Here is a 24,967-nt window from a genome sequence, read left to right as displayed (position 1 = left end):
GCAGCTCCTTCCTTGGAAGCGGCTTCGGGGTTGAAGGTACACAGTAGGCAATAAACACTCATGGGCACCCATAAAGATTCAGTCAAGTGTGGAAGTTTACTTGACAGGCATAAAAGCATATTGGTAGCTATATACAGACATTCACCACTGTCATGGTCAAGGCATGCTTCGAGTCCAACAAGAGTCCAAGACTCACAGAGACTCACAACAAGTCACAAGAATTCACACAGAACCTTGGTTATCAGTACTTCCTGTCACACTGCGCATGTCCAAAGAACAGTTCCCACAGAAAACATCCTTGCATAGATAAAACAATCTTGGCCTTCTGCTGCTTCTTGAAACTTCTTCTCTGTTCTTCTCTGTTTCTGGAACAAATGATTCTCTCACACACAGAGAGAGAATATCCAACAGCATGTTCAGGGTCTGACTACTTCATTTGATCCTGCAGTGAGGGGGGTTACTATAAATCCCATTGACTAGGGTATCTAGGAGTTTAACATGGAGGATAAACCATCTGGACCTGGTACTGAATGCAGAGTTTGGCCCACAGAAGGCCTTTTCACCGTGCTTTTCTCCTGAAAAAAATTCTCATCCCTTGCTGTGTACACCTCAGGGTGATGTTGGTCATTGTATAGCCCGTGCCAGTTAGAGACCCAGTTTACTGGAATTTATGTGATGATGATTCTCACTTACTACTTGCTATATTATGATGCACCCACCCTCTGAGGGCAGCAATTGTAGAACACAATCTAAATGTGTGCCTATCTTTCCTGGAAAGCATTTACACCACAGTTACACCAATAGGGCACAGCACACACAGCCTCCACCGTCCTGAGAAAACTTCTTAATCCTGATTTGGTTTGATTCTTTGGTAGATTTGCAAAAAGAAAAGCACACAACAATAAATAAATTTTAGAAACGGGTAGTAGTAGTAGTAATAATAATAATAATAATAATAATAATAATAATAATAATAATAAATTTATAAATTATTTCCCCAGCCACTCTGGGCAGCTCCCAACAGAATATTAAAATCACGATAAGACATCAAACATTAAAAACTTCTCTGAACAGGGCTGCCTTCAGATGTCTTCTAAAAGTCAGATAGTTGTTTGTTTCCTTGATGTCTGATGGGAGGTTGTTCCAAAGGGCAGGTGCCACTACCAAGAAGGTCCTCTGCCTGGTTTCCTGTAATCTGATTTCTCACAGTGAGGGAACCGCCACAAGGCTTTTGGAGCTGGACCTCAGAGTCCAGGCTGAACAATGGGGATGAAGACACTCCTTGAAAATTAGACACAATTAGACACAAAATTAGCACAAATGCTATCTCAAGTCTCCTTGCTCTCTGCTCTGCTCCCTGTCTTCCTGCCCAGGGTAGCCCTGCCCTCTGTCTGCACCTCAGAGCTGGCGCATCATGCTGGGCCTCTGCAGTGGCAGCCTCTGCTCCTCATCACCTGCTCTCCAGTAGCCACGCTGAGCTGCCCAGGTGAGGATTCTGTCAGCAGTGGTTATGGAGAAGCAATGGGGTGCTTCCTCAAAGCTGCCACTGCCACCACCACAGTCACTCAGGACAAGTGCTGGCTCATCCTCCCTGAGCTTGGCAGCAGCACTGATGGGAGAAATTGGGACATTCTGGGAGCACATCAGAAGCCAGGATGCCTTTCATAATTCTAGGACTGTCCCTGGAAAACAGGGACACTTGGTGGGTATGGGAAAGCTGAGCATCAAAACCACCAATTAGGGACAATGACCATTCACCCCACTTTCCCCCCCTTTGAGGTTCTAAGCGGCTTTTTTATTCTTCTCCTCCCCTATGTTTTCCTTCAAGGCTGGAACTTTGATTGATTCTAAGGCTAAATTATATACAGTATTGTTCATCAAATTTGTTAAGGGAACTTGGAGCCATTATTAGCTATCGATCATTCTGTTAAGTCAACACACAAATGTGAGCATGTATTTGTTGTTGACAGAGCCATGAATGTCTTAGAACGAAAGAAAGTAAATGGGGGGGAGAGGAAACTGTGGCAAGTGTTGCTCTGTAGTCATTATATCACTGCTGTTGCTTCTTTTATCCTTTCTTCGACTTCTCCTTTGTTCACGTAATTCTCTTTGGGTCCTGGAGCCTTCATGCTTCATTTACTGTTGTTTCTGAAGGCTTCATCTAGGCATCGGGAAGATAAAGAAATATTCAGCACTGACTGTTAAAGGAGCACACTGGGGCAAGTGAATTCCTTTATGATTGTAACATGAGGAGATTTATAGCAATGGGCTCTCAATAATATATTAGAATACTCCACTTTGTTGTGTGGGGAGTTAACATTTTTGTTAAATTTCCACACAACATTCAGTTTCTCGGCTGCCACCAATGACTCTCTTCTTTCAATATATTGTGAGTTTTATAAGAGTTGAATCCTGAGAGCTTCCCATAATGGGTATATCCATAGTTATTTCATTCTACCTATGATGGTGTTTGTTTCCCTTTTGACAGCTGGGGATATCTTTCTGCTGGTTGGAAGCCACCCACACTAGCCAGCCGACATATAAATAATAAATAATTATATTATTATTATGGTCAGGTTTTCAAAAAATGAAAACATTTTGGTATTTGTGTTAGTTATTCCTATGGTCCCCTTTGGTGTTTTTTCAGGTCTCAAACTCTATACAAGCCAACTGACAGATCTTATTCAAGATATGTTTTCTTGGTTTAACTTGGGGAAGAAGGGCAGAGTTTGCGTTCAAAAGCAGTAGAAATCCTTTCCTGAAAGAACACAACATCTGAAGATGACAACTTAGACCAAAAAAAATACATAGATACGTAGTTACATATAAAAAGGTTACATTAATGTGAAGTTACTAATACATATAAAGCAATATCAAATCATTTCCTTCTAACACATGCTCCCTCTCAGCCTCTGGGATCTCATCCAGGGTCCAACAAACTCTCAGCTCACCCACAAAAGTCTCACAATGAGAAGAGTTCCTGGAAACAGTGGACATCATCCTAGCCTAGTCTCTCACTCTAGTCTTCCTTTTTATGGGCAGCTACTTCCCCATAGCTATGTCCCATTCATCTGCACTCTCCACACCCTGTTCCAGGTGCAGCAGGTTTTCTGAGTTTCCCAGGGGGACCAGAGGATGGGAAAAGGGCCCCACAACCACCACTCACACCTCTTTCTTCACCCACTGTTCTCTCCTTCCCCAACTGCTTAATGTGCATATTCATGGTAGCATAAAATGTCAGCTTGTCATATGAAGAATGGATTGAAAGCAAATAAAAATAAATAAAAAATTCCTCAGATTGTAATTTTATTATGAAACAAACTTATTTCTTTTTTCCTGATCAGTATTCAATTAGCACTGTGTCCTCTTTTTTTAAAAAAAAACAACAACTAGAGGCTTAGCGCAATTATACACTGCATTTGTGGACGGGCTTTCCTTACCGCGGAGAACGAAATTTTCGTTTTCTAATTTTGTCATGTGAGTCACAAGGCACATTTGGCGCAGTTTTAGATGTTACTGAGTACAGCGGGATGATTTTTGTGGGAGGGGTAAAGACTCTTGCTTCCGTTGTCTGGGCTTTTTGAACTTCTTCCTCTCTCCCTTTAGTAAAAACTGAAGTCACTCTTAGAGGGACTTCATTTAGCATATTGATAGTAGCGTAGCGTGGGTTGTCAGCACCCGGGGCAAGGCAAGTAATTTGCACCCCTAACCCGTGGATTTGCACCCCTTAACCCGTGGATTTGCACCCCCTAACCCTAACCCCCAGATGTTGCGCCCGGTGCAGCCAGCCCCCCTGCACCCCCCCATGCTACGCCACTGCATGTTGAAAATAGGGAAAGGTTCTGACGAGAATTTTAGAAACAATGAAGCTTGAAGATAACTTTTGGCTTTTATGGAGATATAATTTTGATTTATGTTTGCCTTTGCTGGAAGTAACTGCAGGTATTTATCTTAATGACTCTGATTAGTAGGTGAACTTTTTTCCGAAACATTCAAAAGGTGTGTTTCAGTCACAGTCTTTTGTTTGCTACTTTTCTCTGGTGAATTTCTCCTTAAACGCTTAAGCACTTTCTAAAGAAAAGCCCTCAAAATGGGCGTTTATTAGGTGTCAAATAAGTGACTTACTCAATTTCAGTAACAAGGCTAGAAATAAGAGCAGCAGCAAATATTGCAGCATCTAAAGCCTTCTGTTGTTTTTTCAAAGCCCTGTACCAATATTAGCCATCCTTACAGCAATTGTCTCATTTTCATTTGAGCCTCTTTGTAGGACAATATTAATCAAAAAGGGATATATAAATGAAATAACCTGAATTAATAATCCATATTTATAGAAGATGTAATAGCCTGGGGTCACCCATTGAGTTAGCAGCTGAGGTAAAATTTGAAGCTGTCTCAACATCATCATTACTCTAGGATAGCTGCCATCAGGCATTCTGCTTGTGTGTAAAAACAATACACAAGGAAGGACCAGGGCTGCATCAAGTATTGCTGCTACAAGCCTGCCAAGGCACACCCACTCTGGTAACTTGAGCTCAGGGCTCAGGTTAACCCTTTCATGCACACAGGGTCTGAGTCAGTTACTGTATATTACAACAACCTAACCTGCACAGGGTTTCTTTAAAATAAAGAACCAACCCACTACTAATGGATTCCTTTGCCCAGATTGTACCATCTCAACAATATTTGTATTTTTCAGCTCAGTCACCTCCATGCCAGAAGACAATATTTCTTCCACACTACAGCTCACTTAAGGGCAGGCATGTGTGTGGTTTTAGTTTGTGAATAGCAATAATAAACAAATAGTTTTATTGATCACCCGAAAGATTTCCACTCTTGTCATTGCATATGCAAATTGCAACTCTGAATTGTGATGCCTTTGATACGTCTTTCAGCTTCCTAGCATGGAACAGTTTAAAATAGCTTCTGTAAGAATCAATATCAGAAAAGAAGATAGCAAAAAATGGAGGGGTCGTCTAAGATGTCATGAATTAACAGCACGTCTAGAAAACTCTGGAGAGAAATAGGTTCAAATCCCTTCCTAGCCATGAAACTCATTTGATTATGCTGGGCTAATAATTCTCTTTCAACCTGACCTAAACTCACAGGGCTGTTGTGAGGGGAACCCTGTTCACTGCCTTCAACAACAGGGTGGAAAGCTAAGCTATAAATATATATTAGCATGCAGGCGGCCATTTTAGGTGCATCCAATTGATGTGCAATTGCTGATGTGTGGCTCCTTTTGGACCTGGAAGAAGTTAGAATGGAGGTGGAACGGGGTGCAGAATGCGGTGTAAGGGGAGTGGGGTCGGCATAACAGGGGTAGGGTGGAGCATAAGGGGGTGGGGTGTACTTATACACACTCTGCCGACGCACACAGAATCCCCACACAAAATGGTTGCCTCCTGTACTGAGAAAGTTGTCTTGTATTGCAGATTGATGCATTTAAGAAGAATGGGCTCCACGGAACAAAGAAAAGTCCCCAAAGCCAGCAAGAGTCACTCAAAATAATAACCGAAAGGCAATAAAACTGTGTGTGTGTGCTTGTGTTTGTATGTGGAGGTGCATCAACCTTTTTATGGCCAGACAACGGAAAAACTTCGAGAATTCTTGATCCTGCATTATATGGTAGTTGAGCTATGCCCTCAATCATCGCTTTGTTGACAGTTCAGCAACAGTGTTAGAAGATTCAAAGACCCACTGGTCTGAGTGGGAAAAAAACAACTAAAACAATTATAGTGTGGAACATTATAGGTATCTATTGATTGTTTCAAGGGGAAATTGCTATTCTGTCAAGAAGGTATTATGGTACACACATCACCTGGCCCCTGCTCCCTTTCACACAGAAAGTGTGTTTCTCCATCAAAGGCCATCAGCTGAAAAAGAGAAAATTATCTCATGGGCAATGGCCAACATGGAAAAGGTACCTGAAATTTCAGAACCACCCCCTGTTCATTTCTTATTGATGGAATTTCATAGTTGCGAAATAGGACATTCGCACCTTTGCAAAAAGATATTGCTGAAATAAATTTACAGATGTATTTATTTTATTTAAAATCAGCATCTCTAAACTGTTTAATAATTAAAAATAAAAAAACCCCTAAGGGGTGCATACCGTTTGCAATATTAAAACAGTATCCATTAAAACAAAAATACAGCCTAAAATCAATATAAACACATAAAAGAAAATAAAAACATATTCATTGGATGCATACCCACATGAATCAGGTTCCAGTCTTATGGGTCAGAAAAGCTTGGGCAAAAATAAAAGTCTTGACAAGACATCTAAAGCAATGGATGGTGGATGCTACCTGCATGGAAGAGGGATGGACATTCCACAGAATGGGTGCAACAGCAGAAAATTCCCATTTTGGGGTCACTGCCCTGTGGTGTTCTTTAGGGTGGGGCGGCACAAGTAGAATTCTCCCAGATATCTAAGTGACCTTTCAGGTCTATACAGGGACAGGCAGTATTTCAGGTAACCTGGTCCCAAGTTATTTAATTGTTCAGTTTATATTTGAGATAAAACAGTAGATCTATTTCTAAGTAAACGAATAACTCTCAAGAGGTGCAGTTCATGGACTTCCGGAGGCGGCGCAAAACGGCAATGGCGGTCCTCTTTACTCAGTGAAGAGGGGCTCCGCGAAAAAGGGTCCTCCGCTACGGCGAAGCGGAGACCCATCCAGATAAACCGCAGGCAGAACGAGCCTGTGGCCGTGGGACTCGGCGGGTGCCAGAAGCCCCCCCAGAAGCGAGGAAGGGACCTCGTAAGAGGCTCCGGATCGTGAACGGGGGAGCGGCGCTGTGAGTTCATCGCTCTTTTCGCGGAAGTGAAGCCGCGCTGCTGTTGCTGATGAGCGCCGACCTTTCTTCTTGAAAAACATCGAGATTGGCTGTGATCTACCCGTGAGTAAGGGGTACCAAAGTACTGATTAAGGATTAACTTAAATTTGTCTATTTCGGCTGAAAACGGGAGGCGAGTAACAGGAAGTCCGCCTTCCGGTCCTGCTAATCGGAGCAAAGCAAAGAACCCGATGCGGGCTGAAGCGTTAAAGAGATTTTGAAAGAAGTAAGAAGGGGCATTAATAGACTGTGTGTTTCTAGAAATTGAAAAAGAGTGAAGAAATAAATGTTTTGGTTCAGTGTGCTAGAGAATCTTCCTCCTATTGTGAAGAGATGTGGAATTGAAGGGGATAACCGAGTTATTGGACTGCCAGTGTTGCAAATGAGTACTGTCAGGCTGCTGAAACTTTTCTTTTAACATAAACTGTTGCATTGATGGATACACTATCGCTTTAATACTGTCATCGAAACCTCTCCGTTACCTTGTGGCACTAACTTGAAACAGAACTTTCTGAAATCCTCCTTTCTGAACTTGGGGATTTCAGTTGAAATAGGAGCTTTGATGGTGGAAAAGAAACTTTCTTTCCTTTGAAAACCCCCCCTAGTGGATTTGCGGAGGCATAGTGGTCTGGGAACTGTATCTTATTGGGATTCTTTGTGGTTTAATTGTTTATACTCTGGACTTGCCTTTCTCATGGATTGAAAGACTATTTGACCTTGAACAGCAGCTGTGGAATGAGTGGCCCAGCGAAAACAAGAGCAGCTAAAGCTAAGGAAGCTTTAGCTGAGGAAGCTAAAGAAAAGAAAAAAGACAAGAGAGCTGGGCAGCTTGTCCAAACAACCTTGATTCATCATCGTAGATCCTCGGTGCCAACTGTGTTGACGGCGCAGGAGGAGGAAGTTGAAACGCCTGCTACAGAAGAAATGGCAGCTGGAGGAACTGATCCAGTCTTGAAACAAATTTTGGAACAATTGGCACTTTTGAATAAGAAGGTGGATGATCAGTCATCTAAAATTGATAGAGCTACATCCACTATCAGCAAGCTAACAGATCAGGTTTCGCAGCACACTCAGGCTATTGAGAAACTGCAAGGAGCTACGGCGGAGAACTACAAATTAGCTGCGGAAGCCAATCAAAAAGCTGAGCAAGCGTGCAAGAAGGTGGAAGAGATCAAAGGGGAAGTAAGACCTCTGAAAAGACAGGTAGGAGAACAGCAAGCCTACCTGTCAATGGTGGAACTGAAAAGTAAGGAATGTAATCTTAGGCTGAGGGCTGTCCCAGAGTTGGAACAGGGCAACCTAGAGAAATTCTTGACGGAGCTGTTTTCTAAATTTTGGGGGGTTGAAGAAGATAAAGATTTCAAGATTGTGACGGCCTTCAGACTGGGAAGATCGGTTAAGAAAGATAAGTCCAGAGACTGTTTGGTTTGTTTGAGAACAAGAGAGGAAAGAGACAAGATATTAGGCCAACACTTTAAAAAATCCCTGGAAGTCGAAGGCAAAAGGGCAGAAATTTATAGAGATATTCCTAAATATTTGTTGGACCTTAGAGCCACATACACAGACTTGGCCAAATTGTTAAGATACAACGCAATTCCTTATAGGTGGGAATTTCCTCAAGGTCTGTCATTCACCTATAAAGGAAAGAAGGTAAGAATTAAAACACCAGAAGACCACCAGAAGTTCCTACACGACAACGAGGAGGACCTCCAAAAGAGAGCCGTAGATTCTTGGCCTCCACCACCGGGATTACCACCAGGATCCATACCATCTGGAGGCGGCCCGGCACCACAGCTTCCGGAAAAGGACGACAAACTAGATACCCAACTGTGATACCCAAGAAGTAAACCGGGATGTCTCTACAGCTTCTTAGTTGGAATATAAATGGCGGGAATTCTCCAGAAAAACGCAGAAAAGTATTTCATATTTTGAAAAAAGAACAATTGGACATTATTTGCCTGCAAGAAACACATGTGACAAGACTCCATAGAAAAGTGCTAATCAACAAAAGGTTAGGCCAAGAATTTATTTCATCGGATAAAGTTAAGAAAAGAGGAGTGGTGATTTATGCAAAGGAGAACTTGTCCCCAAAATTTGTATTTAAAGACGAACAGGGCAGAATTTTGGCAATTGAAATCCAGACACAAGGTGAAAAGTTTTTAATTCTAGGAATCTACGCCCCAAATGATGGAAAATCGGAATTTTTTAAGAAGCTGCATGAGATTATGCTGGACTATTTGGACTATAACAATATTATCATGTTGGGAGATATGAACGGTGTCGCCTCAGTGAATATGGATAAGTCACAAAGTGCTAATATTACGAAAGATGGCAGGCTTCCAAAAACCTTTTTTGAAATGACTGACAATTTGGATTTGATCGACATATGGAGGATCAAGAACCCTCTAGGGAAAGAAGGAACTTTCTTTTCTGAGGCCCATATGACATGGACGCGAATCGACCAAATATGGATAACTAGAGGGCTGGCGCCTAAGACCAGAAAAGTGGAAATCTGCCCAAAGACCTGCTCCGACCACAACGCCTTGAGAATGGAATTGAGACTAAATACAACCGGATCGTTCAGATGGAGAATGAATGACGCCTTGTTAAGAGATCAGGAGATTGTTAAGAAGGCCCAAAAAGTTTTAAAGGACTATTTCGAAATAAACTTAAAGACAAATGTGGAAAAAAGAATAATTTGGGACGCAAGCAAAGCAGTGATAAGAGGGTTTCTAATACAACAGAACACGATTAAAAAAAGACTCTGGAATGAAAAGAAGGAGAAGATCTTGGAGAAAATAAGAGAAGGAGAGAGAAAACTGAGATCCAGGCCTAAATCAAAGGAAGTATTGAGAGAAGTGAAGTTTTTCCAGGCACAATATTCGAAACTGATAAATCAAGAGGTGGAATGGAAAATTAAACAAATGAAACAAAGATCCTTCGAATCTGCAAACAAATGTGGAAAATTGTTAGCCTGGCAGTTGAAAAAGAGACAAAAACTTAATACAGTTACAAATCTAGAGATTGAAGGGAGAATGGTTCAGAAACCCGATGAAATTAGAAGGTCCTTTCAGAGATATTTCAAAGAACTTTACTCTCAAAGGCCACAAAAAAGTTTAGAGGTGGACCAATTTGTTATAACTAATGGATTACAAAAAATACCCCAGGAAATGAGAGCAACCCTGAACTGTAATATTACAACCCAAGAAATTGAATGCGCCATTCAGAACCTCCAACTGGGCAAATCTCCGGGACCTGATGGGCTTACTTCCAAATATTATAAGGTACTGAAGGACTCATTGACACAACCATTGTTGGAAGTTTGTAACCAGATTATGGAGGGGAGGAAGGCACCGGAAACGTGGAAAGAAGCTTTCATCACGTTGATTCCAAAACTAGAATCTGAAAAAACTCAACTTAAAAACTACCGTCCTATCTCACTCCTAAATGTGGATTACAAAATTTTTGCAGACATTTTGGCAAGTAGGTTTAAGAAAGTTTTAAATGAAGTGATTCATAAGGACCAAGCAGGCTTTCTCCCTGGTAGGCATTTATTTGACAACACAAGAAACATCATTGACATTTTGGAGTTTTTACAGATTAATTCAAACACAAGAGCGGTGTTGATTTTTATTGATGCGGAGAAGGCCTTTGACAACATTTCTTGGCTGTTTATGAAGAAAAATTTGGAAAGGATGGGAGTAGGGCGGGGGTTTGAAAATGGAATAGAAGCAATTTATTCAGAACAAAAAGCCAAATTGATAGTAAACAACGTGGTGACAGAGGAGTTTAAAATTGAAAAAGGGACACGACAGGGGTGCCCTCTATCTCCTCTGTTGTTTATTTCAGTCCTGGAGGTGCTACTGAACATGATTAGAAATGACCGGTTGACACAGGGAATTGTGGTCGGAGAGAAACAATATAAACTGAAAGCTTTTGCAGACGACTTGGTATTGACATTACAGGAGCCAGTCTCTAGTACTAAAAGAGCGTTAGAATTAATTTCCGATTTTGGTCGGGTGGCGGGATTCAAGCTGAATAAACAAAAAACTAAAGTTTTAGCAAAAAACTTGACAACTACTGAAATAGAGGAGTTCAGAAAAGAAACAGAACTAAATGTGGTTAAAAAAGTAAAGTACCTAGGGGTGCACTTGACCTCCAAAAATTTGAATTTATTTAAGGATAACTATGAGAAATGTTGGTCAGAGATAAAAAGAGATCTGGAAACATGGTCAAGATTAAAACTTTCCTTGCTGGGCAGAATAGCTGCTATAAAGATGAATGTACTGCCGAAAATGCTATTTTTGTTTCAGTCCCTCCAGGTCGTGGATAAGGTGGAATGTTTTGGAAAATGGCAGAGGGATTTATCTAAATTTGTCTGGCAGGGCAAAAAGCCCCGAATAAAGTTTAAAATACTAACAGATGCGAAAGAAAGAGGGGGGTTTGCCCTGCCGGACTTGAGGTTATATTATGAAGCTGCAGCCCTCTGCTGGTTGAAGGATTGGATTCTATTGGAGAACACCGACGTCCTTGACCTGGAGGGATTTGATAATGCTTTTGGGTGGCATGCATATTTGTGGTATGACAAGGTTAAAGTTCATAAATTGTTCAAAAACCATATTGTCAGAAGGGCAATTTTCATGGTCTGGTCAAAATATAAAGACTTATTGGAGAGTAAAACTCCGAGGTGGCTCTCACCGATGGAGGCCAAAGCACGTAAAAGACTCAATATGGAGGCCCACTGGCCTAAATATTGGGAAATAATTGAAAAAATTGGAGATAAATGGAGGTTACAGAGTATGGAAAAGTTAAAAAACAAGGTGCGAGATTGGTTGCATTATGCTCAAATTCAGGAAGTTTTTAAAGCAGACAAAAAAGTGGGTTTCCAGGAGGAAAAATCGAAACTAGAAACAGAGTTGCTTGAGCCAAAATCTAAGCTAATTTCGAGAATGTATAACTTGCTGCTTAAATGGAACACACAGGATGAGATTGTCAAATCCTCTATGATAAAGTGGGCACAGGATTTGGGGCATAACATTATGTTTGAAGACTGGGAAAGGTTATGGAACACCGGAATGAAATTCACGGCATGTACTGCCTTGAAGGAAAACATTATGAAAATGATATACCGGTGGTACATGACCCCAGTCAAGCTTGCAAAGATATATCACCTGTCAGATAATAAATGTTGGAAATGTAAGGAAGAGGAAGGGACATTTTTACACCTCTGGTGGACCTGCCCGAAAGTGAAGGCCTTCTGGGAAATGATACATAATGAATTAAAAAAGGTGCTGAGATTCACCTTACCTAAGAAACCGGAGGCCTTCCTTCTGGGCATGGTAGACCAGAGGATGGTCAAGAAAGATAGAACTTTCTTTATGTACGCTACTACAGCAGCGAGGATTCTGTTGGCAAAGCACTGGAAGACACAAAATCTACCCACATTGGAAGAATGGCAGACGCAGCTGATGGACTATATGGAACTGGCTGAAATGACTGGCAGAATTCGAGACTCGGGAGAAGAAGAAACGGAGGAAGTTTGGGAAAAATTTAAGGACTATTTGAAAAAGCATTATAAGTTGTATGAATGTTAAAAAATGCTCCTCTCTAGGAAGGTATAGCTTCAGTATCGGCAAATTTCTGAATTGATAAATAAGACACTATAAGACAGAAGTAAGGTAACGAAATATTTTTATTGTGTGGAAATTAAAAATTAATGCAATTGTATTGAAATGTTTACATTAGATAACACGATAAAATGGAAGATATATTGTTATGTATAAAACAAGTTAACAAATTGCTGAGGTTTTGGTTACACAGGGAATGCGGTGCCCGGGAGATGGGGGGAGTCCATTGGATTTATGGAAGTATGTATTTGAAAGTGGAAATTTGTTTATTAAAAACCCAATAAAATATTTATAAAAAAAAAAAATCAAGAGGTGCAGTTCATTAGTCTCATCATTCCTGCAGAACAAATGAATAATAAGTTTACTGCTCCTGAGGTTTTGATGAACAGTGGGTTTTCTGCTTGAAATTTGTAAGACAATACATGCCATGTTGCATATGATTTTTGAACTCTGAACAACTTTTCCAATAGCTCACTTGTCTTGCAGGGAACCAGACTACAATCCTATTTTGCCAGCCAGTCAGATATAAATTGTCTGACCAGAAAGGATGACACCATGCCGTGTCCAGCTCAGAGACATCCTTACCCAACTTGATGTGTATTCACTTGCTTCCCTCCTTAGGGATACCAACGATGTCCACAAAGGCAAATCTGTCAAGTTGCCGGCTGTCACAAACGCAGACACCAGCACCAAGGAGCGTCAGCATGTTAAACTCATTTGCTATCTCCTGGTTCATCCATTACCAGATGAACAGGGGATCTGCTTCCAAGCACTTGAGTCTATGGGATGGAACCACCTGTGGTCAGATGAAAAAGATGACCTTATTTCCTGCAGACATTACCTGAGCAGCATGGGATCCAGACATGCCCCAGTCTAGGCTTTATTAATACATCATCCGTCCCTGTGTCTCATTGACATGTTGATGCTTCCACAAGACAAAGAGCTTCCCTTGGTGGTCCTGAAACAAATTTGGATGAGGACAGGGCCTTCTGTGTATTGCAGTCACTCTGAACATAACACAAGGACATTCTTCTACACCAAAAATAGCAGACTGCTAAGAAGCATTGATTAAAACACCTTTAACACTTGAGGGTGGCTGGTTGGAAACTATAGAATGAAAGGCTACCCTAATTATTATTTATTATTTATTAAATTTATTGATCAGAAGGTTGGTGGTTCGAATCCCCGCAATGGGTTGAGCTCCCGTTGCTCAGTCCCTGCTCCTGCCCAACCTAGCAGTTCGAAAGCACATCAAATTGTGAGTAGATAAATAGGTACTGCTCTGGCGGGAAGGTAAACGGCGTTTCCGTATGCTGCTCTGGTTCACCAGAAGCAGCTTAGTCATGCTGGCCACATGACCCGGAAGCTGTACGCCTGTTCCCTCTGCCAATAAAGCGAGATGAGCGCCACAACCCCAGAGTCGGTCACGACTGGAACTAATGGTCAGGGGTCCCGTTACCTTTACTTTTATTCTTTTTTTGCCAGTGCAACACAAAGCAACTTACGAAATTTTAAACAGACAGACACGTACATACATTAAGCCATTACATATACACATTAAAACCTTCATTAGTCATTTTGATCCAGTCCAGATCAGTGCTGGCTCAAGACATTTTGCAGCTGAAGCAGAGCCCAAATAGTGCTCCCACCACCCCCTGCGAAGGTCAATTATTTACAAAGTCATTCTGTATTATGCAGACACCAATAACGGCCTTCATCTCTTTCTTCCTACCTTGACCCCACTCCACTGTCAATTCACCCTGATCTAGATTTTATTAAGGCTCTGGCTCACTGTATGTTGAGGATTAGTCCTGAAAACGGCACCATAGTTGGTGCAGAACTGTGAGGGGTCTGGTGCCACATCTGCCAGGTTTCATGGGATCAGTTTCAATTGCTGTGCTCTGAGGACAATGACAAAGTGGTTGCAGTGTACATCTGGGCATGTGCTCTCTTGACCTTTGGGGTTAATAAAATCTAGCTGGTGGAGCATGGCTGGGTGGGTCCAGTTGGGATGGGTGAATGCATCAATTACACAATTGGGGGGTGAGTGTTGGGTCAGTGTTTGTGCATTACTTCCAATAAATGTGCAATCTGTGTACCTGTGTACACAGGCAGTTGAGTCACACACCCATACAGTTATTCACAGGTCACGTTCAATGAGGGAACGTCATGTATACTTGCATACACAATAGATGAGCTGCACAAATCAGCAACTGTGCGCAAACACTTAGACATGATTTGAGACAGCATGAACCTCTGTTCAGCATAACACGTGAACAAGTCTAGCAGCTGAGCTGCACACTTGTTATTCACATAGCAATTGAGCTGAACAAATCAACAAGGGTGCACTCTTTCACACAAACACTTTCTCACGCGTGTAGACATAGCTAGCATCTGTGTTCAGTGCAATGTGTGAACGATACTTGGGTGATGTGAGTAAGAGACATAGTTCAGTGACAGCCACGAACTTTGTTTTCCTCACATAACATCTGGTTCGGCCTTGGTTTCTTTCAGCCCCCAGTTAGATTGATTTCTAACTAAACTGCCAATATGGTTCATCTGTTCATTAAATGTTTGCTGTGATTATTAATTAGCTTGTTAAAAGACGGGGTGTGCAGGCACACTTCTGTGCCTTTGGGCTATTCCCTTTCCAATTAAGCATTAGTATTTAATCTCTCCCACTACTTTATGAGGCAGTTTTAATGTTAAAAGGCAAGTTTCCACCAAAATGATCGCGATTGAATTACAACATTCCCTGGAAGGCCCAGGAGCAGACCTGAAGCAACCCCTTTTTGCTTTCCTTTCTGCTGTACAAATCTATTTCCTGTGAATGATGTACGGTTCGGCGTATGCCAAAACACATCTGGCCTGAGGTATCAAGGAACACGCTCGCCCCTCCCTTGAGCAGCATTTAAATCCAGAAAACAGAAACCGTCCCAGCATCAAACAGGGGAAAAGATTCATTAGGCACCTTTCCTTTACTAGCAAAATGACTGATGGCATTTGAAGCTAGACTCAAGCTTTATTGCTTTCAGTACTTGAAGACAGGGAAGAAGGCAGGAGGGGTGGGGCAGGGGGAACCTAGCGCAGCTGTTGAAAAAGAAAGAAAAGCCATGCCAGATTTAGTGCACTGAAATAAAAATCTGAACAGACGGGGGAGGGGAGCTTTCTCTTCCTCTTCTTCTTCTTCTTCCCCCTCCTGTGGCAGCAGATATTGTGTGGGAAAATAATCTGCTTAACTCGATGTGGAATTAAGGAGTTTCTGTTTATTCTGAGATAGTCAGCAGATCTGTAAGAACCGCACGACTGAGAAGAGTAATGAAATAGGGCAGCCTTTCCCAGCAGGAACAGAAGTCAGAATGAGGAATCGGTTACTATTCTGGGGAAGGGTACGTAGGTGGATTTGCACGTACCTTCAGAGCTCAGGAGTCAGCAGTTTTCTGCCTCCATGTGGGCCATGCTCAGTCTGCAGATCACAAGTAGGTTATACACTCCAGACCCCTCCTGCATTTGCAGATAATGTTATGGGAGGGACTAGCAGAAGACTTTACCTTTGGACCCAGGTGTGTAGATGGTTTTATCTGTCTGGATGAAGAGATATCCACTGTGGAAGGAGACCAGAACCATCTTCTCCAATGTGAACTGAGGACACTTGGCCACAACAATCACATACTGCTTTTGCTTGGAATCCTTCTTCATATCATTGGCGGAAACCTGCAGGGGCAAATCAGGAGCTAGAAATCAGGTATCTCCTGGGTTTTGCTTACTAAGGCAAATAGGAGCAAACTCAACTCCCTGCTCAGTAATGGAGCTCAGTCGGTGACCAGTTGCTAATTCTCAGCCTAGAAAAACTGCCAGGTTGCAATCCAGAGAAAGTTTGTATGCTTTTGTTCCCTCCTTGGTGCTGTTGAGTGTCCTAGTCCCCTGGGAGGGCGGACAGGATACTTGGAGTGCGAGTGCAGTCGATGGAAGAGGGAGAGAGGGAAAGAGAAGCTGCAACAGCCTTGTCTCCCATGGCATCAGGAGATGGCCAAGGGAGAGTGCATAGAAAGGTGAGTGCCATCTCTTCAGGGGCAGAACATCTGTTTCCATGCTGAAGGGCCCAATCCTCAGCATGTCCAGGTAGGGCTGAAAGAGAACCCTGCCTGAAATCCTGATGAAAGACCCTCCAAGTGTCCTTATTTTCCAAAGAAAGTCCTGTATCTACAGAAGCCATCCCGGTTTCTGATTTGATCCTGGAACGTCCTGCTTTTCCTTAGGACATCCCTATTTCCATTGGAGAAATATTGGAGAGTATGGAGTTATGTGCAGTGCTTATTTTCAGAGACCCCCAAGCCAAGGAGATAAGTAACTACACAACCTTTAGAAGACATGTGAAGACAACCTTGTATAGTTTCATTATATTTTCATATATGTTGGAAGCCACCCAGAGTGGCGGGGTAACCCAGTCAAATGGGTGGGGTATAAATAGTAAAATTATCATTATAATTATGGAATTGGAGCAGTGCTTTTTAAATAGAAAAACAGGTGCTGGTACTCATCATGAAGTTGCTACAGCAAGGTAAGGTAAAGGACATGTTCTTTCCCTCCTGGTCAATCGTTCGGGAGCTTCAAAAGTTTTTTTCTGCCCGAACATCACAGCGACCAATGCCAACTGACACCAGTACACTTAGGGATCCGAAGAGTTTGCACAGTTGTGTAACAGACCTCAGCAACTCAGCATTTTGGCTACTCTACTTTATTATATAAACACACACAAGCACTGCAACTACCTCTAGTATCAGGCAGCAAAGAGAAATAGAACAAAGGAAAATAGTCCCACTTCACGGAATGATGGGAGTTGTAGTTCAGCAACATCTAGGGAAGACTGAAGTTCGCTAGCCTACCTTCTGCCAGCAATGCTGATAGAATGAGACATAAAAACGAGAGCGACAAGCAAAATGGATGGATCGGACAAAATTTATTGCAGCAAGGGAAAGCAACTTCTTTATATATCACTGAGCCTTTTTAACCAGGCTCTGGGGAAAGCCATTTTTACAGTAGCTGGCAACATTCATGACTGTGTTTCAGCTCTCTTTTAAATAACTGCTGCCACTTGTCACTGCTCTCAACTGAATGCTATCTGGTTCCTATAGGTCAGCTAATTACCCTAATCATTAACCTTTAAGACTGCACAGGGTACGGTGATCAATGCCACCCTTGCTGTGTTCACCTCCCCTAATGAGCCTGTGTCGGAAAAAGAACTCTTTGACCTCCCTCTGGTGAATATATATATTTTCTCTTTCCTTGTCATTCTGCTTCTTAGAAGGAGGAGGATAGCAACTGCCACGAATCAACATTAAAAGTTATCAAAGGGGGGAAAGTTGTTGTTGTTGTGTGTGTGTGTGGAATGCAGGAAATAATATTTTATGTAGCATTCAGTGAATCATACCAGGATTTCAAAAGGAAGGAACTGGTGGTGATAGGGAGTTAGTTATATTTCTCTTCCTAAAAGGAGCTCAACTTAACAGACATGCAGAGGGGAAAGTGTGTGGGGCAATGGATATAAATTTCCCCTTTGCATTGTAGGCTCGTTTATGCTCATTTGCGCACCTCTCAAGCCTTCATCCAGGCATGCAAGAAGCATTATCAGAGTTCAAGGGTACAGTTAGGCAAAAACATTTGAATAGCCTGCCAAACAGGGCTGGTGAAGGGTGTGGCTCTGAAGGATGTGTGGCCTGGGGAGAAATCCAAGGGCCAGAGAGATAGAGATATAGTGGTACCTCGGGTTACAGACACTTCAGGTTACATACGCTTCAGGTTACAGACTCCGCTAACCCAGAAATAGTACCTCGGGTTAAGAACTTTGCTTCAGGTTGAGAACAGAAATTGTGCTCCAGCGAAGCAGCGGCAGCGGGAGGCCCCATTAGCTAAAGCGGTGCTTCAGGTTAAGAACAGTTTCAGGTTAAGAACGGACCTCCGGAATGAATAAAGTACTTAATCTGAGGTACCCCTGTAGATCTGTTGCTACTTGGGATGGTCCTGGGAGAAGATCTGTCTTCTCTTTGGAGCTGCTACTGCATGGGAATGCTGCAGGGTCCACCATGCCATGAACTTGCAAAATTGTGTTAGTTCTCATAAGCAGCAAGACATGTAATGACTAGCCTTTAAAAAAAGGCTGTATAGTAAACTAACAACAAAACCAAGTCGTGAAACACATGCTTTTGCACTGGTTAAAATGTAATAAGATTTGGGTAAAATCCAAATATTGCTGCTAAGAAACCCACATTTTCCATGTTCTGTAGATATTGTGACGATTAACATCATAAAAGAGAGAGGGTAACTTGGCACATGAAAAGGCACAAAGTGTTACTATAGTAACCAATTCATAAAAATGAAGAGTCTTTAACATCAGAATTCTGGCAAATTTAAGCATGGTTCTTAGTAGTTTTGCAAGATCTCCCTCCCCAAGGATTTCTAAACCCTGGTTCACATAGAACCACTTGTGTAGTAGTAGCACAAGAAAAGCATTTAAATTGCTTGTATTTTGTGGGCACATTTTACATAAAATACATTTCTTTTATGCATTTTTTGGTAAAATATGTATCCTGTCCATTTTCTTTGCATGAAACATGCATTCCTGTGCACACTTTTTGAAACTGCATCTCAACATCTAGAGAAGTACAAAATCTGACTGGGAATTGCATTCTGGTCCACAAGAACCTGCTGTGGAAAGAAGACCAAATTCATCCCCTTCCTTCATCCGGAGGAGGAGGAGGAGTTTGATTTGATAACCCGCTTTATCACTACCCTAAGAAGTCTCAAAGCGGCTAACAATCTCCTTTCCCTTTCTCCCCCACAACAAACACTCTGTGAGGTGAGTGAGGCTGAGAGACTTCAGAGAAGTGTGACTAGCCCAAGGTCACCCAGCAACTGCATGTGGAGGAGCAGGGAAGTGAACCCGGTTCACCAGATTATGAGTCCACCTGTGCTGGTCCTGGGGGCTACCGAGAGGCGAGGTCCAAGTCCAGTCCGAGGTCGATGGTGTGGTACGGAGGCTTGTCCTTCAAGGCTGTAGCTGGGTCGAAGGCAAGGCGTCGGGTGGGGCCAGAAACAGGCTAGCAATAACATTGCTCCCACAACCTGGGACTGGGGCTGGCTGGCTTTTATGTGCCCCGAGGCATAGGGCGGCCCCGGTCCACAGGTGACTCGCCTCTCCTGGTCTGGAGGCGAGCACTCCTCCTGTGGGAACTTAGTTCCCTCCGCCTCTCTGCCCTTAGCCTCTGCAGCTCAGGAGAGGCTGGAGGGTTACTGGACCCAGAGGCAACCTCCTCTTCCCCTGACAGGGCTGAGAGTGGAGCACCTGCAGGCAATGGGTCCTCCATCACCTCAGGGGCCAGAGCAGACTCAGCTGGTGCCTGCAGCTGAGGATCCAGCACAGGTGAGGACCCTTCTGGCTCAGTCCCCAGCCCTGGCTTAGCTGGTTCTGGAGGTGGGGACTCCTCTGCAGGCTGGGATTCCTCAGGTTCAGCCTCTGAGTCTGAATCCCAGGCCAACACACCACCGCTCTTAACCATTACGCAACACTGGCTCCCAACAGAGAGCTTTATTGCTTCCATCACCTCCTCCTCCCAAAACTTCTCTAGCTACTGCCAACTTGGAATTCCTTGTTTTCTGAGTTTTGGACATGTGAACCATCATTTGTCTAGCCTAAAACCTCACTTCAGGTATACAGTGCAGGGAAAACTGGTCAACATTGTAAGGTTCAGCATTGGTCCCTGTGATGGACAGATAGTATGGAGACTTTGGATTGGCCAGGTGACTGTCTGCATCTTTTGCTTGCCCATAAGGGACTTATCTCCCTGTCTGTGCCCTGCACACTCCCCAAATCTGCCCCAGAACATTATGCTGAACTGATAGAACAGATTTAGGAAGCACACAGAGTCAGAGAGGGGAAAAACATATTGTTGTGCAAGCTGAAATCCTTGGAACATTCACTTAGCACAATGTTGAATTCCATCTACAGCATCTGTAGTGACAATCTTAGATGAAATCTGGTTGGTTCCAACTAGAATTTCAGATATTATGGGGGGATTTAAAAGGGCAAAAGCTGACTTGAAATAAATTACTAGATACATGCTACAGAGACCAGAAGCTGCACGGTTATCACAAGATTGCTCTGCTTTTGTTATGAAGGAATATATTGTATTGGAACGGTAGAGGACATAGCAGAAATAAGATTGAAGGAATGTTATCACCATAATGAACACAGCAAAAGATATTATATATAAAGGATGACTTGAAGAAAGTTATTGATGTGACATCACATTGTGGCAACAAACATTTTTCATTTTTGCTCCAGGGATATACAGTGATAATATCATTTTGATTAGATTAAAACCCTCAACATTTCCAATGATAATGGGGTGTTGGAATCAAAACATAGTCTCTAATCACATTGGAAGCAATGATGTAAAAATTAATGGAAATGAGCCTTTTACTGATAAGGTCAAATTCTCTTCACACAAAATATCAGGGAGGGTAGGACCCTCTTAAATTAATCATGTAAATTTCAACCTATACATGAATACGGGATATTTTATATAAATAAGTTGCTTGTGTATCTTTAGATGTGAAGGGACCCTTCTATTATTGTTTGCTAGTTTTGACATTTGTGATACATTTTTAGTTTAGTTTTTTTTTTTAAATCCCACCTTGCTCCTCCACCTACTGAAATGACTTACAGTATATTTACAACAGAAGCGGCTAACCATTTTTGGCTCAAGAACTTCAACTGCACACATCTGCACACACACTTGTACATATATACACACATAGAACACATGCAGGCACACAACTGTCCCTCTTGGCTGACGTGTGCAGTTCATTTGAGGAGATGGTTTATCAGTTCCTCTCCAATCAGCAAATGATAGCTCTAATAACTGGGGAGAGGGCTCTTTGCATCTCCATCAAAGTGCTGGACTCCATTTCCCCCAGTGCCGTGTCTACTTCTTATTTTCTTCTTCTTCAATAAGACACCAAATAGCTGAAAATGTATCTCATCTCCATGGCACTTTGGTTAATGCATCTTCATTTCATTATTCCTTATAATGTCACCACCCGCCAAATCATTTACAAGATCTCTTTTCTTCAGGAAGCGTGAAACGATAATGAGCCCATCCCACCGTGGTTAGACTGCCTTTCTTGTTGGATGTGTTGTGGTGTGGCTTGAAGATGTTTATTTTTCAGCTGGCTTTTGATTTTGCTGCTTTTTAAGTTACAGTATTTAGCTGTGACGTGATGGTTTCGTTTTCTTTTTAAGTGTGTGGTTCTTTTTTGAGCATCTGAAATCATCAGGTACTCAACCCATCTTCCCCTTTTGTAGATGGGAGAGGAATAATAATAATAATAATAATAATAATAATAATAATGATAATAATGATAATTTATTTATACCCCGCCCATCTAGCTGGGTTTCCCCAGCAACTCTGGGCAGCTTCCAACAAAATATTAAAGTAGAGTAGTCCATCAAACATTAAAAGCTTCCCTTAAACAGGGCTGCCTTCAGATGTCTCCTAAAAGTCTGGTACGGTGGTACCTTGGGTTAAGAACTTAATTCGTTCTGGAGGTCCGTTCTTAACCTGAAACTGTTCTTAACCTGAGGTACCACTTTAGCTAATGGGGCCTCCTGCTGCTGCTGCTGCGCCGCCATGCGATTTCTATTCTCATCCTGAAGCAAAGTTCTTAACCCAAGGTACTATTTCTGGGTTAGTGGAGTCTATAACCTGAAGCGTCTGTAACCTGAAGCGTCAGTAACCTGAGGTACCACTGTAGTTGTTGTTGGTGGTGTGGTGTAGTGGTTAAGAGCAGTAGATTCGTAATCTGGGGAACCGGGTTCGCGTCTCCGCTCCTCCACATGCAGCTGCTGGGTGACCTTGGGCTAGTCACACTTCTCTGAAGTTTCTCAGCCCCACTCACCTCACAGAGTGTTTGTTGTGGGGGAGGAAGGGAAAGGAGAATGTTAGCCGCTTTGAGACTCCTTCGGGTAGTGATAAAGCGGGATATCAAACCCAAACTCTTCTTCTTCTTCTCTTTGACATCTGGTGGGAAGCAGGAAAAGGTGCATTGTAAATTTTGGTCTTGGACCCAAATTTGCTGCTCATGATACTCCCCCCTCCCCATGCATTCTCCCACTACAGACCTCAATGTCTCATCCTATGTCATTCCTGAGGGTCTCTGAATCCTCAGCAGTAGTGGGAAGGGGCTTTACAGAAGGATGCAGGGAGGAGCCGCCAGGATAGCCTGACTGAATAAGCAGAGTTCTTTCTTCTCTGGTTCGAACCCATTCTAAAGTAATAAAATAAACATCTGCTCCACAATTCTGTTTGTTCTCTACACGGGACAGCTGTACCCTTAAGAGACACTGTTTTCTCCATAACAGACTGCTTAAGAGTGTTGTCATCTTTCATCGAGCATGTTTCCAAGCAGACTTTGTGACAATCTTCCCAAACCTTTGGGATTCTGATTCTCCGTCTGCGACTTAAGAAAGGACGTCATCCTGGAGATGAAGACCAGCTGCCAGAGATTCTTAGTGTTTCACAGATGAGGGACTTGCCTTTAGTTTCCGTACCGCTTTGCTAGCCACTTATTACATGATAAAGATTTACTGCTGATTTACATGAGCACAGAGAGGCTGCATATGGGAGCAAATTCTTCATTGCGTCACCACTTCAAAACAACAGCTATAAGTAGAGTCTTCATCTTCTGTGCTCATGGTGGCAGTTTCTAGATTTCCTCTCTAAATGTATACTGCATATTACAGAGATGGGATTTTTTGGGGGGGAGGGGCTGAGGGTCACATTGTCTCAGGCATTATCTGCCATTGCAGATAATGTACATTTCCAAGTGTCAGCGCTGACCTTTAAAGCCCTAAATGGCTTCAGCCCTTTATATCTGAAGGAGCATCTCCACCCCCATCATTCAGCGGGACACTGAGATCCAGCTCTGAGGGCCTTCTGGCAGTTCCCTCATTGAGAGAAGTGAGGCTACAGAGAACGAGGCAGAGGGCCTTCTCGGTAGTCTTGCCTGCCCTGTGGAACACTCTTCTGTCGGATGTGAAGGAAATAAACAAACATCTGACTTTTAGAAGACCTCTGAAGGGAACCCTGTGTAGGGAAGTTTTTAATATATGGTGTCTTACTGTGTTTTGTTGGCAACCCAGTCAGATGGGCAGCATGTTGTTGTTGTTGTTGTTGTTGTTGTTGTTGTTGTTGTTGTTGTTGTTGTTGTTGTTATCTAGAAAGTCATTACTTAAGTCTTATTCAGACTTGACTACTATAACAAGCTCTGTGTGGAGCTGATCTGGAAACTTCAGCCAGTTGATAACGTTTTATTTATTTATTTATTTATTTTATTTCACAACAATTCTATTCCACTTGATTGTAATAAAGCCTAAAAGCGGTTTACAGAAAGAATAAAACAATGAAATTATCAATTAAAAAGAAGTTTAAAACCTTTAAAAAAGATTAAAATAAACAATAAGCTATAATTAGATTAAAACATGTGACGGCTTCTACAGGGTTTGGCTAATCAAAAAGATCATTCCATACTCAAGAGTCCATGAATATTCGCTCTGCTATCCATAAATGTCAATAGGCAAAGAGGTACAAGGTTTGGGTACTTCTGTACTAAAACGCTGGTTCCTTACAAGTGTGAAAGGAGTATTATGTGGCATCTGAAACGGTGCCAGTTCTGCAGATTGAAGTGGTCATGTAGGTATCTATGGGTTAAGGCAAGTAAACTCATCTGAAGCTGGTAAATGGCTTTGTATACCAACAATAACACTTTGAACTCTGCCTGCTAACAGATTGGCAGCCAGCACAGGTCTCTGAGCAGAGATGTTATATGCTGATAGGAGCTGTATCCACACAGAGGTTCATTCCGTTTCCCTGATGTTTCCCTAACTATGAATTTCTGTATTATATTCCATAAAGCTGCCTGGACCTCAGTTCCCAAAATGGGTAAACATTATTCCTGTTGCTGTTACTTGGTTTTCTTACCCACCCTTCACCACGAGGTCCTATGAAAACTTACGACAATATAAAAATACAAGACTAAAATCAGTTAAAAACAATTTACACAGTGTGTATTCCTAAACCAAAAGTATATGACAGGCTCCAGCTCTCATGCCAAGGCGCAATCTTCTTGGGGGAGAGGACAACTAAGACGTCAAGATTCAAAACAAGCAGTATATTTTCTGACGGCAAATATCTTTCCTTTTAGTTTTGTCAGGTCTCGGTGTCACTTTGATGTACACATCAGAGCACAGCCTGAAGGCTTTGCTTCTCCCTCCTTTGAACTAAGCCTAAAGGGATCCAATAGCACTATCTTCACCTAGTCAGACGTCTTCTATCATTCAAAATTACTAACGTAAGAAACAAGGGCAGATAGTACCATGTACCACACAAATATATATTATTAGTCCACGAGGGGGAGAAAATTATCTGGTACACCCGTGAGTC

At 42.4% G+C, this 24,967-nt stretch overlaps 2 long non-coding RNA genes across 2 annotated transcripts in view; one reads left to right on the top strand and one right to left on the bottom strand.

Annotated features, from left to right (window-relative positions):
- Positions 1–24,967, top strand: part of LOC309368378 — a 602,774-nt gene that overhangs the window by 539,301 nt on the left and 38,506 nt on the right. The gene's annotated exons all lie outside the window — the stretch shown is intronic.
- LOC309368165 lies at positions 1,807–15,976 on the bottom strand. The gene is made up of 4 exons (XR_014167586.1): positions 15,881–15,976; positions 13,309–13,425; positions 5,819–5,873; positions 1,807–2,161 (listed from the first exon to the last, which is right to left on the bottom strand). It is a non-coding gene; the product is annotated as an uncharacterized lncRNA (long non-coding RNA).

Source organism: Podarcis melisellensis (genome assembly GCF_964234715.1).
Source record: "Podarcis melisellensis genome assembly, chromosome: 4".
Classification (NCBI taxonomy): Eukaryota; Metazoa; Chordata; class Lepidosauria; order Squamata; family Lacertidae; genus Podarcis; species Podarcis melisellensis.
Note: the sequence above shows the minus strand (reverse complement) of the source record. Positions and strands in the feature narration are given on the sequence as shown.